General features: G+C 44.1%; 1 protein-coding gene across 3 annotated transcripts in view; it reads left to right on the forward strand.

The window, feature by feature from the left end:
* The window catches only part of CSGALNACT2 (chondroitin sulfate N-acetylgalactosaminyltransferase 2), a 321127-nt gene that overhangs the window by 128674 nt on the left and 178094 nt on the right, over positions 1 to 14359 (forward strand). The gene's annotated exons all lie outside the window — the stretch shown is intronic.

Here is a 14359-nt window from a genome sequence, read left to right on the forward strand (position 1 = left end):
GTGTATCGAAAATGCCCCTTGAGTGAAAAGCTTTAAGGACTGAACAGTTTTGTTTGTGATGGTTTGTCCCATTAACAGGGTTCAACACAAATATTGTGCCAACAGTTTAATTTCGCGGCCTTGCAAGATGCCCTTTTGGTACCCCACCCATGCACTATTGATTGCTTTGTCTACGGACACACACAAATATTTGTAGGCAGCAAGGATGTTATGCGAGTGACTGCAACGCCAGATAAGTGCTTTTTGGTTAGAAGGATGGTGGTGAAAGGGGGGGGGGAGCCTGAATGACCTGCACTTATATTGTGCTACGCATGAGCTCCAGGGGCCAGATTACAGAAACCTTGCATCAGTGCAAGTGCAAACTTTGCCCTATTTCTAAAAATACTGGAAAACCATTGCGCCATGACAAGTACGGTTTTGCATGGTATATACACTGGGGGAAAAAGTGTCCCTGGGACAAAAAAGAAACCTGTTCACCACGTGTTTGCACCAGGGCAAAGTTTGCCCAAGTGCTAACAAAATAACAGTAGGGTAAACTGTGCACAAGTGCAAAAATGTATATTTCTTGCACTAGGGCAACATGCCAAACTGCACTTGTCATGGTGCAATGGTTTTCTAATATGTCCCAGTGTTTTAAGAAATGGGGCAAACTGCCCTATTGCTAATACCATTCCATTTTGCACCAGTGCAAAGTTTCTTCAATCGGGCCCCTGACGTGCATACGTATTTCCATTGAGTTTGCATATTTATCTTCTCTTCTAAGGGGGAAAATGGTGCATTTGCCATTTAGACATGGACTAAACCCATATTTATTTTGTGTACTAGAAATAATGCCTAGTGGTTGTGGACTCTGTCCACTGACGATGCCATGGGTAGCCATCAGGCCTGCGGGGCAGAACTAATATTGAGCTGCTTTAAGGCGAGGCACAGCAATGGAACTTATGATTCAAAGCCTCTTTACACCCCATCTGACACACACGTTAGAGGTCTCGGCTACAGCATAAAAACATGGCCATCGGGACAACAAGAAAAACAGCAAATGGAAAAACTGCGAGCAGGGGGCTGGTTCATCTGGCAAAATGTGTAGAGGGAAGCAGTCTGGGTTTGAGAAATCATAGCTTAGTTTGCCTGCACTATGTTGGCATGCTTGAAACAATACAGGCCAAACTAATAGGGTTAATAAACCAGCAGGAGCCAAGTGGAAAGTATAGTCTGGGCCCAAAATAGGGTGTTCTTGACTTCAAAACTTTGTGGGAGGAAAGGGAAAATGTTGCATGCACATGGTGATGTAAGTATTGTTGCATTACGCTTCGTATAAACTTAGACAGAACTGATGAACTATTTAAAAAACAGCACTTTCTGAACCATATTCTTTATTGAAATCACGATTGTTTCTTGGGGGCACCAACTTATTTTTTGTTTATTCCGATGAAAAGGAGTGGCACATTTGTGTGTACTTTTTTATTTTAAGATTTTCGAAAAAGTTTGCATCACATTTGAAAATACTTATTTGTCGCAAGATTGCTGAGCTGGACTATCTGTGTATGGAGGGAAGATTCACGGGGAGTACACTCTGAGCATTGCACAGTGTAGGATGGGAGAGGAGACCGTGCCAGCAGTTTGGTGGGCTAGGAGAACAAAGGGCGCAGACTCTGTGGTTGGGACTGGGAGAAGAGTAAGCGCACATTCTGAGGCTGATCACAAATCGAGTTGACCTATCGCAGACTCTATGTATAGACGTTTTGGAGGTAGGTTTCCTGCACGATATTTGGGCTCCGAGGTAGAGGGCTGACGCTTTACTAGGGAGACGCACGTTGGCAGTCTCATTTTAGGTCGTGGGTTCCTCCGAAGCACCCAGCTTTGAGATCTCTGCATTTGACTGTAAAAAGACTCCAATTTGAAGTCTTCGTATCGTGCAGAAGGGCCGAGCAGGAACATTTTACAACTAGGGAGACAAGTTACACATCTGCCCAACAATGTAAGGAGGTCATTAAAAAGCAGCTGGCATGCATTCCGTTATAAAATGGTCGGCAGGCTTGGCCAATGGCAGAGGTCTGTGCAAGCACGCTTGGGAAATCCCCTTTCGCCATGGTTTACAAATATATCGGTCCCGATGAACCTCTGTGGGAAGATTGCAATGTACTGTAGTTCAATCTTGGCCAGCCATCATGTACAGACCCTCTCCCCAGCTATAGACACGCAAATGGGTGATTCAATCGGAACTTGGCACTTGGCCAGTTGCATGGATTAACTGCCTGAGCAGTTCATCCCATTTTGCTATGAAAAAGAAAAAAACGCGACATTTTGGGGCTGACAGCTTAGCTATACACATTGCTTACTACAGCACCCTCGAGGTCTCATTGAACAGTAGTGGGGCTTGCCATTACCCACCTCATGTCATAGGCGTGGTTGGGGGCAATCTTTCATTGACATTGGAGGGCAGTGCAGCATTACCTGGATCTATGTGATCACTGCACCGCCCGCAACTGCGACGCTGAAAATCCCGACGGCAGTTACTGCGCAGCGCAGTGATCACCGTCGGACTGCTAAAGATTGAGATGTTTTCAGAGTATGACTTTAGTGGTTGAATGTTTTGAATGTGTTCATTTTCTCAGGGGTAAAAATGACAATTTGCAAGCTACTAGTCAGGCATGGAGTCATCGACCGAGCTTTCCACATACAATTTCTTCTCCCCAAGAATACTTTATCATTCACCAATGGCTGTCAGCGACTCCAAATTCTGAGGCATCTCCTGGGCTGCCAGCTTTGTGAGTAGGTTAATTCTTTTGGGATATGTCACTTGGCTGCTTCTTGCCACAGCCACATGGGAGAGGACACGTTCAGGAGACTTGTATACAGCTCTGCTCCTTGCAGAGGATTCCCACTAGTACATGGGCCTGGCTTTCTCAGGAAACTGGTCTGTCGTTGGGGTTTCTTAAGGTCGAGTGGACGTCTTCATTGTCTGAAAGTATCTTCCATCTTATGGGTAGAGTCTGTGCATAGTAACTCAAGAATAGGCTAAACACTCCCATGAAGAACCTTGAAATTTACTAATGAAGATTGTCTTGCCCATCTCTGAAGAAACTCAAATTATACAATTTTAAAATGGTGGTCCTGCAAGACCAACAAATGACCATGTTTAATGTACTGTTATTTATTTACTGGGTTTAAAAAGATAAAGGAAATGTTGACGGTATTGTAATTGATGGGTAGAAGGGGGCAACTCCTGCCTTACACAGGTCTCTCCTTGTGGAAAGCAGGTACCTTGTTACCAAGTGGGCAGCCACAAGTGACTGCAATACATCGCTGGCATTCGGCAAAGACGGATAAATAAATCTCCAAATACTGTCCTGCCTGACTTTGGCTCTTGCTCACTTTGACCAGTCGCTTTACATCACCCTCCTTAATGTCCATGGAGCTTTGCTCACCTTGAGTTGCCTCTCTGTAACCATAGTTCTTCCCAACAGCATTGGTCCCTCTGGACCTTTGTTCACTACTGTACATTCTGTTCTTCACTGTGCTTCACTGTGCAGGCCCAGTCCAGGCCCAGTCCAGGGTCTACAACACAAGCTAGTGTGCACCCATTGGCCATCTTCATGTCTGCAGTTTTAGTTTGGTCTCTGGGTCTTTGAGTCTTTAGTCTTGCCCTCACTGATCTTCTTTGTAATCTTGTTAATGGGTCTTCCTTACTGTCTCTGCATTGAGTACAACTCTGTGCTTAGAAGCTTCTATAGGGTGACATTTGTCACCGACAGGGGAGTTGCTGGGTCTGGAAAAGACCCGGGGCTAAGCTGATGTCAGAACTGTTGGGAATGGGGGCTAGCTAGTCTTTTGGCTGTAGCTCCTGAGATTCTATCCGGGGCTACAACCAAAAGATCAGGAGCTCTAGCCCCCATAGCCCCCCCCTAGCAACGCCCCTGGTCACCGAAAGTATTTTTTCAACGGAAACATCTGTATTTACCCTTAGCAACAGAGGTCAACCTTGGACTGTTTAGAAAACTACTTAAATGGAACTGTTTAGAACTGCATTCAGCATCAAAGTGACCCCAAAACCCTATGAATACAAATTCTTCAAATTAAGGTAATTCGTTTCTGGCTGTGTATCAAAAAAGGTAGCAGGCGCTCCTCTCCAGAAAGAACATGGCATGATAACCTGTTCTGAGATGAGTTTGCAGCACACGCTTTTTGCTCACTGACCCTTTCACAGGTAGGAAAAATCCATTTGCATATCAGTCTTTGTCCCGCCCACATGGGCAGTCCAGCACCGAAATGCTAGGCAATTCCTCTCTGAACAAGAGTACCAAAAGCAACCACTTACGCGTGTTTCAGCCTTGTTGAGCCTAATCAGTGAGGTGAAGCTTTGCCTCTCTGAGCACAGTGAGCAGAGAGTCCACGTCTGGTTGCCCCCAGGTAACTCAGGGTGACCAACCTATATCAAAAAAGGTAGCACGCGCTCCTCTCAGCCTGCTACCTTTTTTGTATTTTTGGAAGGAACTTGGGGTTGGTCACCCTAAGTTACCTGGGGGCAACCAGACGTGGACTCCCTGCTCGATGTGCTCAGAGAGGTACAGCTTCACCTCACTGATGAGGCCCAACAAGGCTGAAACACGTGTATGGGGTTGCTGTTGGTACTCTTGTTCAGAAAGAAATTGACATAGCATTTCGGTGCTGGACTGCCCATGTGGGTGGGACAAAGACTGATATGCAAATGGATATTTCCCATTTGTGAAAGGTACAGTGAGCAAAAAGCTGATGGCTGCAAACTCTCAAAGTGGATAATAACCACTGAACAGGTTATCATGCCGTGGTGTTTCAAGAGAGGGGCGCCTGCTACCTTTTTTGTGTTGGCTGTGCTCATCTCACCATAATTCAATAGGTTGATCTGGGTAGAGTTGTCTATTCTCATTTAAGAACTGCACATTTGGTCCCTGCCTGCTGCATTAAATTAATGTTTATTTATTGGGAATGATGGCAGCGACAGCACCGACCGGAGCGAATTTCTTTGCCCAAAAATGAAGAAAGTCCAACTGGACAACTACAACATGAGGAAAACCCCAGATTTCGCAGTTGATTTGTCCAATACTGAAAACGAAGCTGCTGAAATTCTGGTTGCACTATTGAAAATGCAGCCACAACAAAGAATAAGATGGCCGCCGCCTCTTCTCATGCGGAGATGTCCTCCAGTGCCTTGCAAAAGTCCTCCTGATTGGTCAGCAGACAGCCAATCACCAGCCACCCCATAGAGTTGGCAGGCCCTGCCGGCAAGCCCAGCAAAGTAAGGCTGCTTCCTGTCGGTGCCTGTCTGAGTCTGAATGCCAATCGCGTACCCACTACCACCATGCGGGGACACAGCATTGCAAAACCCATCTCATTTAACCACACTCCCACAAAGTAAGTGCGACCTTCTCCACGCACTACTGGCTCTGTGCTATACACCTGCTAATTTCCTTAGTCCAGTGCATAAGCTGAAATGCACATGCCATGTCTCCTTAGACTCTCTCCTAATGCTCTCCATCTCGTCTCTTCCGTATTATGGCAGATGCTTTTAATTCAGACTACCATAATGGTGACCTTGCACCCTTGTATGTTATTCCTTTGCCTTGCGCTGCATCGGATCACTTACCGCTCAAACTCAAGCAGCACCAGCTGTAGAATGTGTTTCATTCATCATGCACCTAAAGTGTCCTCTGAGGCGTTCGGCTGTTCTTGAGTCTGACTTGTAACCTACTGATTCTGACTCGGCAGCACTTTTCCTGCTAGTTAACTTTGATCTAATCAGATCATGGATGTGAATTTGACTCAGCAGTGCTTTGCTGTCTATGTATCCTTATCTAATCGGTTACCGGATGTGACTTGCAACCTACCGAATTTGACTCGGCAGCACATTGCTACAGAAGTATGATATGCCGATCTGTACTATTGTTTTTCGCGCTTACTGTAACTAGCGCCTAGATACCCGAGGGCTTTGTAAAAGATTATGTAGGAGGGCTCATCTTGAATAGATGGTGGCAGGGCATCTCAGAGTCGGAGGGAGCAATGACGGTGAAGCTTGCTCCGCCTGCTCTCTTCCTGGTTAATGTTGGTGTTGATGGAGTTGAGGTTGTGGAGGAGCATAGGAAGTGTGGTTGGCACTTTTAGAGATGCGCTGTTGAAGTTTGGTAGGAGCTTTGTGGATGCATCGATTGCTTGATCGAGAGGATTTTAAATTCAACTATACTAATGAACAGCCACTCACTAGCCACAATGGGAAAGTATTCCTGTGATTGGTTGGCCAACATGCATACAGCCCCTTCCTTCCCCACCCCCAATCTTACTGCTTACAGTCGGGTTATATCGCTTTTTTTCGTACGCTACTGTCCTGATCCAGACACCTTTGTACCCATCCCCAACTTCCTTATTAACGACATGCCCCCTGTCCCCAGCGCACCCCCCGGGTGCTATGCAGCAGCTACACACAATATAAATGACCAATATATAAGTAAATGCTCTATGGGCAGACTGCTGGACATGGGGGTTTATTAACAGCAAAACATTGCGTAAAGACCGCGTGAACCCAAGAGCCCGTTCAATTTGAGCTGCAGTCCACCCTTGAGCCTGTGCCGTTTCAGTCCGTCCTCCCGTGTTGGCTGTTCAAACTAATATCCGTCGTAGTACGTTTCGAGGTAAAATGCTGCATTCGCATTACAAGACCAGTAACTGCGTTTTCAGCAACAACAAAAAACGATTTGTTTTCCAGATGTGCTGCAGCAGCACAACTGCCAATAAAGATTGTTCATAGACCAAAAAAAATCATGGACCATAATCCGCACGTGTTCCATTCCAGAGCATGGGGCCCTGTACTGCTGGGCCACCGCGTTAGTGTCTTTTAAGGATTCACATTTTCTTTTGTTTCTGTATGTTTATCTCGGGGTGTCCGAAAGTGTTAGGAAAAAAAAGCTCATGAAGGCTATACCAAACGCAATACCGAATCTACCATATGATGGCTAGGTCCGTTTACTGTCTCCAGCTTTACATCCAGGAAAGGTTTCTCTGCTATGTTCTGTCCCGCCCTCTGCGCTCCCAGTCTGGCCTTCTGTTATCTGTCCCTCGCTTCAGACTCTCTCGCATAGGCGGGAGTGCCTATTCGGTGATGGCTGCAAAAGCTGGGAATGAGCTCCCCTTGTCTCTGACGATCATATGATCTTCCGCCGGTCTCTGAAGACGCATCCTATACTAGGTTGACCTCTTCGGCCGCCGTCCATCTCCTTTCCGTAGCGCCATGATGCCCTTGGGCATACGTGCGCTTTATAAATGTATCTAACATAACATAACATACTATGGTTCTTCGATTTTCCTGTCCGTCTAAGATATACTGTATGGCCTTCATTACTCCCATTGTGCGGGCCCTATGCAAACACTGCTCCTTAGTCTGGAGAAATAACTTAACATGCTGCTGACTCTAGGCGTGCTTGTTTTCTCTTCCCATGCCAAGGTTGTCAAGATTATACTTTGTTTCCGCAAATCTTTACATTTCATGGTCTTGTTAGGTTCATTTCAATGTATAGCTATTCAGCGGAAAGCGTACTCTGCGTAAAACTACATCAGGCACAGGTAAAATACAGCAAAACAGATTCAACCCGTTAGCATATAGAACGTCTCTCGTTGTCCCAGGTGGTGTGAAATACTTACGCATAATGTCTCTTTCCAAGTGTTAACATTACTCCAGACGCATAACTAGCCATAATATAAAAAAAAAAACTCCTTGCCTCATAATGTAATGTCGCTACATGTAGGAGGAGCCCTTCTTTATAGTCGCATTAAGAGTAACATTGAATGCTAGGATGTTTAGCTTTTTTAATTTACATTTTATTGCAAAGGGTCACTTTATCGCACAGATATGCAATCGTTTATAAGGCAAATCGATTGACCTCATCAGTGCAACAGTGAAGGACAATCTGCCAAAATCAAAGAATATTATCCTTGGAGATGCACAATGCCCCTACCACGTGTCAGGGAAGGTACAGCAAATACAAGGTCACTTATTGTATGGAAAACCAGATGGTGTAGCTGTAATTCGTATCAACACTCTGAGAAAGCAACACTGTGAGGAGGTCTTTCAGGAAATGCCGCAGGGTTCAGGTTGCAGTGTTATGGCAGATCTTGGAGTCCCTGAGAGGTGCCTTCATTCTGATGGGTGCTGGGGTGTAACGATAAACATAGTTTATGTTACGGTTGACTAGAAGATGTTACTAGATCACGGACACCCAGTGGACATTACAGGGTGATGTAGTATTGTGTACACAATGAAGCCGGTCAGTGGGTACACAACAGTCCTTTCTTCTAACAAACATCAACAGTACAGCCTCTCTCCTGCTTCCAGTGCAAAAATGGTCGCAAGAAATTTTGTAGGCTCTGTTTTGGAATTCTAGGCGTTCAAATACATAGTGTTGACCTGGGGAACAGCATTTCAATATCTGGCTCCCATTCTCCAGGATCGAACCTCACTAAGTAAAATTACACTTCTGATAAATTGATCGTCGTCCCAACTCTCTCATACCTAGTACCCTGGAGATCATGCAACGTCTTGTCTGTGTTTGAAGAATTCTGTATTCTTTCAGCTGTCTAGTGATGATGATTCCTAACTAACAAACATCCTAAGTAAGCCATTAAGGCAACAAGACACAGTTGCTGCACAAAATCTAGTAATGGATTGTTCGCAGACTTGGTCTGAACTATTTTAAAACAGGAATCCTTTATTTTGGCATTTCAATCTGGCCTGTCGTTCTCATTCAATTTCCGTGCTCTAAAACACTGGGAAGGCACGTGGATTGGTGGATTGGATAAGGCTAGAAATACTAGTGTTTAATTGGATTCCTAACTCTATCTCACAGATTAATAATCTCTCAAGGAACCAACAGCTCCAGCTGCACAGACTCATCCCACTCTTTACTTCCAACACAAGATGGATGTTGTTGGAGCACTGAACCTTGCTAAAATGGACTTCTGGAACAGGCATTTGTCACATTACATGAGAAGTCAGAGTTCTCAAATTTAACCAAAAACGGGCGTTTTCTAATGTTTCTGAGTTTCAAGAAACACCCCCCCTCTACAGTCACTTTGAAATCCCTTTACTATCTTCCTTTCCAACAAAAGCTCACAAAAATGTCCTCTTCTAGTGAGGGTCCAAGGCCCTGTCCTTTGCTCACTTCTCTTTATACCTCCATCCTCAGTCAACTCGCCTCATCCTTTGAGATCTAACAATTTTTCTGATGAGTTACAAATCTTGTCTTTTCTCACTTTCACCCTCCACAAAGATCTTTCTCTTAGACATCCAACACTGGATGAAAGTTTGTTTTTATGCTTGACTTCTCCAAGACCAAAATACTTGTCCTGTCGCCTATCTTACTCCTACATCCCGTACCCTTTCCTCCATTCTTATGGGGACATTCCGTCCATCTGGACGGGACCAGAATACTTTGAAGCATCAAAAACTACTTTTTGTCCTCCTTTTATTTTTATGCTGGGCCGCCACACGTGGCCATATCCCCGCCTTCCTGAGCTTCGCCCTGCGCATCACCCTTCAGTCTTTTTCTCTGTGTGGTCTGCGTCAGATGCACTTGCATCATGGGCATTTTTCTTTTTCTCACTTCTCCTTCATCTTCGTGTTCCAGTTCCACAGTCCTCTTGACCTCCGTCTATGCTGGAGCGTCAAGGATTCGTTTCCTGTTCTTCGTGCAAACATCCCTTCGCTAGGGTGGATCCCCATTCTTTGTCTTGAGTTTCTTGGACCCAGAACATCAGAGGGACTCTTGTCTCTACTGGAACTCACTATCCATCCGGGCACTCCAACGTAGGCTCGTCAGGTGGGGGAAAGTGTTCCAACGGCTACCTCCTCCTCATTTACAGCAATAAATTGACGAAAAAAGGAAACATCCGGTAAATTCCTTCCTTTCTAGGGCATCCCGGCCAGGGGACTCCTTCCCGGGGTCTTCTGGGTCCAAGAGGAGTCCAAGTGACTCCCCTATATAGTGCACCCTCAAATTTCCAATCCTACTCTAGGTTGCGATCTTAATGGTGTCCTTGCAAAACTCATGGGGTACCCTTTTGAGCCAATGCATAAAGCCTGTAAACATCTGACTTGGAGTGCTTTTCTTGTTTCTATCACTTCAATTATGAGGGTCCGCAAACTGCAAGCTCTCTCCATTCAAGATCCCTTTGTTATGATTCACAAAGACAAACTAGTGTTACGTACACATCCAAGTTTCTCTCGTAAATTTATTTTAAATGTCAATCAATTAATTGAACTTCCTACTTTCTTTCAAAATCCTCAAAATGAACCAGAAAGAAGCCTCTATACACTAGACGCCAGGAGGGCAGTGATGCATTACCTAGACTAAACCAAACCCTTGAGGAAAACTGATCAATTCTTTGTTTCCCTTGCCGCAGGAAGAGAAGGGACTGTCCTGTCTCTAAATTGGCTTTTTCAAAATGGATTGTCAAATGCATCCAAAGCGGTTATTCTATGTCCAAGAGACTATTACCATTCACGTCCGGAGCACACTCAACTCGAGGTACTGGGGCTACTCCAGCTTTCATTGCCAATAGGCACTTATATGCTATTTTCAAGGCAGCTACTTGGAGTTCAGTTCACACCTTCACAACACAGCATGACTGCTTAGATACACATTTAAGGGGTGATTCACAGGGGGAATAGCCAGTGTTAAGACATCTTTTTGCTATTGTACCTTCCAACAACCCACCACCTCCTTAAGGTACTGCTCGCCAGTCTATGCAAACCATGTGATTCTAAGCAGATCCACAAGCCTCAGAAGGCATACAATACTTACCGTAATCCTATTTCTGATGCTTGTATCTGCTTAGATTCGCATGCGCCCACCCTTCTTCCCCTCTTGGAGTTGAAGGTACATAGACATCTTACATCTTTCCTTACATTTCTGTCCTCACGCTTACACTTCATGTGCCCTCATGTCAGAAACAAAACAATCTAAGGGACCTCTATGCGTGAAGGACGATGGGTACAGTACACGTCACACTAGAGATAGTATTTCGGAAACAAGTCATGCAATACTCTGCACCTACCACTAGATGTTGGCCTATGCAAAGCATATGAGTCTAAGCAGATAATAATCAGAAATAAGATTACGGTAAGTAATGTATGCCATATATAATGTGAATTTAAATTAACTGTGTAGGTATGTGCGCTTGCGTGTTGGTGTCAATGGTGTGTTTGTTTTTATGTATGCGTGCATGCAAGGAGTTGTATGGCTGGTGTATGAATGCATAGCTAAACGTGTTGTATGTTCCAGCCGTCACCCCAAGATTTAGCAGCCAATGGGTGCACTACATTTAGGGGTGGGGGCTGCTGGGTTGCTTTATGGAGTAAAGGTAAGTAGTTTGTGCGCATGTATGTTGCTGGCATGGCATGTTCATTTTTTATGTATGTGTGCATGCAAGGAGTTGTGACTGGCGGATAAATGCGTAGCTAAATTTGTTGTATGTGCCAGCCCCCACCCCTAAATTTAGCGGCTCGTGGGTGGGGCTGCTGGGTTGTTTTACTCTTGATGCATGGAACCCTGCATCAAGGGTAAAGTAAACATAAGGCTAGAGCCAGGGACAGCATTGGTGCCTTTCAGTTGAAAGGGGTCTTGGGGGACACTAGCAAAAGCCCCCATATTGCCAGTCAGCAGTCTTGTAACAGCAATATATATATCTTTCTATATTCCTTTTGTTCTGGGGCTTGAAATGAGCACTTTGAAGGGCTCGCCTTACAAGCTGTGTTTGCTGGAGCCTTCCGGTTGTCGCTTTCCTGGGGTATACAGAAGTGTTATCACCTCATTGCCTTGCAACACCGGTTCCTCCACATCAACCACACTCTGACAAAGGATGGCAAGATTTTATGGGGCATTAAGTGTTTCAGCTCCCTCCTGGCTGTCTCGTGAGAATAGGCGGCTATTAATACATGGCTGTATTTCTTTGTCTCCATTATTATGTATGCACCCAAGAGTTGCCTCAGACAGTTTTCTTCTCTAAGCAATGGGGGTGGGAGGGGCAGCCGTAATTTGGAAATGGGCCTCCACTAACCCTGAGCCAGGCCTAGGTCAAGAAACATGTGTTGTCAGATGGCTAGACTGTAATAACACTTGTAGTGGATATACTTTCTGTGGCATGGTATTTTTTACTGGCTGTGATTCCTTATGTGGTAATACTGGCATATATTGGTGCAGTGTGCATGGACATGTATGGGACCAGCCAGCATGACAATGTTTTTATACTGGCATATGTTGTGTTGCAAAGGCGGCATTAAATGCATTGGTAAATGCTCCTTTGCACGGTTTGTGACTTGTATCATGGCTTTTTACCCAATTTTTCAAAGAAATGCTGTGAAATGCATCATTTTTAATCCGTTTAAAAATATATTTCGGCCCGAGAAACCCTCTCGAGCACCCCTTGTTTGGCTTAGGCGTCTGCACTGTGCTCTGTCAATCATGCGTAATTGGCGCAAAAATGTAAACTTCTCCAGTTCAAAAATTCATCAGCCGCCACTGAACCTGTGTAGGATGTGTCTTTTTAATGCGCACAAATGGGCAGGTTGCTCCCTAATGCTGGCATCACCACTACATGCCGTCATGCTATCCTATATAGTAATGCATATGAGAAAGTTGGTCTGGAATAAACTTGGCTTCAGTAGAGAAACGTAACTTTGCTGTAGTTGATTTGTTAGGGAAGTAAAAAAAAAGTTCCCAAACGAAGGGAACTCACGTCCCCTGCACACTATCCCAGGCCAAAAAAGAGGCAAAATTTGAATGCAATTTTAAATTTTAAATTTGAGAGAATAATACATTTGAAAATTTTATGTAATAAACGTAACTAAAATTAAGACTCTCTGGACTCTTCTGTTGTCACAAGTCAGTGTAATTTAATAAAAACCCCAACACGTTTTCGAGATGATCTCTTAATCAGGGGTATCATTCTTTAAAGTATCTGAAAATAGTACAAAAAAAAAGTATATGATCAAGAAAAGAATCCTTCTTAGTAATATACGTCTCCAAAGAGTCAGTATGAAAAGAACCATAAGCTTGATAATTCACCTCATGAGTTCCAAGATCTGAAAGGTGCCAATTTATGTAAATGTGACCAGTTGTCACATGTGTACTTTGATAGATGTATTCGCTCAACATCTAAAGGAAACAGTAAAGAAAAAGAAATGCAAAAAACAAATGACTACTCTGAAGGTTAAAAAAAAAAACCAAAAGGAAAAGGGGCAAAGGGATCAGCTGAAACCTGACCTGCATGATTCCCATGGAGTGAATGGTAACTGATAGACTTGTGGACATTCTGAGCACCTTCCAATGGAGGAAATCAATTCTAGGACTCTATAGAAAGAAATAGAAATATAAATGAAAAACGGGAAACCATGATATGCCATGTAAGCAAAGTAAAGGGACACTTACCAGTTAGCAAATCTGATTTAGTGTTTATGTATATAGAGTCCACACAATCTCAATTTGATAACAAATCAATGTAGTAGAAGATAATGGGCTTGGAGTCGAGGCAAATCCAGTCCAAGAAAAATGAATGCCATAAATGCCTAAAAACTAAAAGGAGCAACGTAAGAAAAAGATGCTCCACTAAATGTAGAACAAACCACCGTGGTTCAAGCTTGGCCCATAAAACCTGCTAGTTCCATTTTACTTGCAAGAGATTTTTCTAAGGATAATTTGATAAGATGGTTTGAGTGCGCTTCCAAATCCAGCGCGTGTTTACTCTTGCACTTATGATCCAAAATGGCAGCTATTAAAATTCATGTGAAAACCTGGTTATTAAGAGAATGGTTGTTGGGAGTCCTTATCAAATGGGTTGATTCCTCTAGATGACTTTCTGTGCATGAAACTGGCTTTATAAAAAGTGTGACTTGCACCAGGCCTGTTTTCAGCCATATATATATACACACAGCCCTGCCACACTGTAAAAGTAGTGTGTCAGACATTTCTAATGAAGAATAGAATGTTGATCTGAGATCGTGGCACCATTACTTTAAATATGGCTGACCTACCAGAATATCCTTTAAAGATTGTTTTCTCTAGGTTTGGGGCCTTGTGGCCCCTTATCTTCTGTACCCGACTGACACTGTTACTTGACCAGAAGATGTTGGGGCTTCAGAGTCAAATGGATGCACTAAGCCAGTATTGTTTGACGAAATGCATTACAATTAACTATGAAAAAAGTACTCCTGAGAATCCAGTCCCGTTTCTACATGCTAATAACTAGTCCCCTGCAGCTGATGGAAGGGTGCGTGTACTTTGGCATCTACTTTTTTTCAAATCTCCCTGATGGGTAATCGTCTCCTTAAAGAATGCCA

Source organism: Ambystoma mexicanum, chromosome 8 (genome assembly GCF_040938575.1).
Source record: "Ambystoma mexicanum isolate Mex_15411 chromosome 8, UKY_AmexF1_1, whole genome shotgun sequence".
Classification (NCBI taxonomy): domain Eukaryota; kingdom Metazoa; phylum Chordata; class Amphibia; order Caudata; family Ambystomatidae; genus Ambystoma; species Ambystoma mexicanum.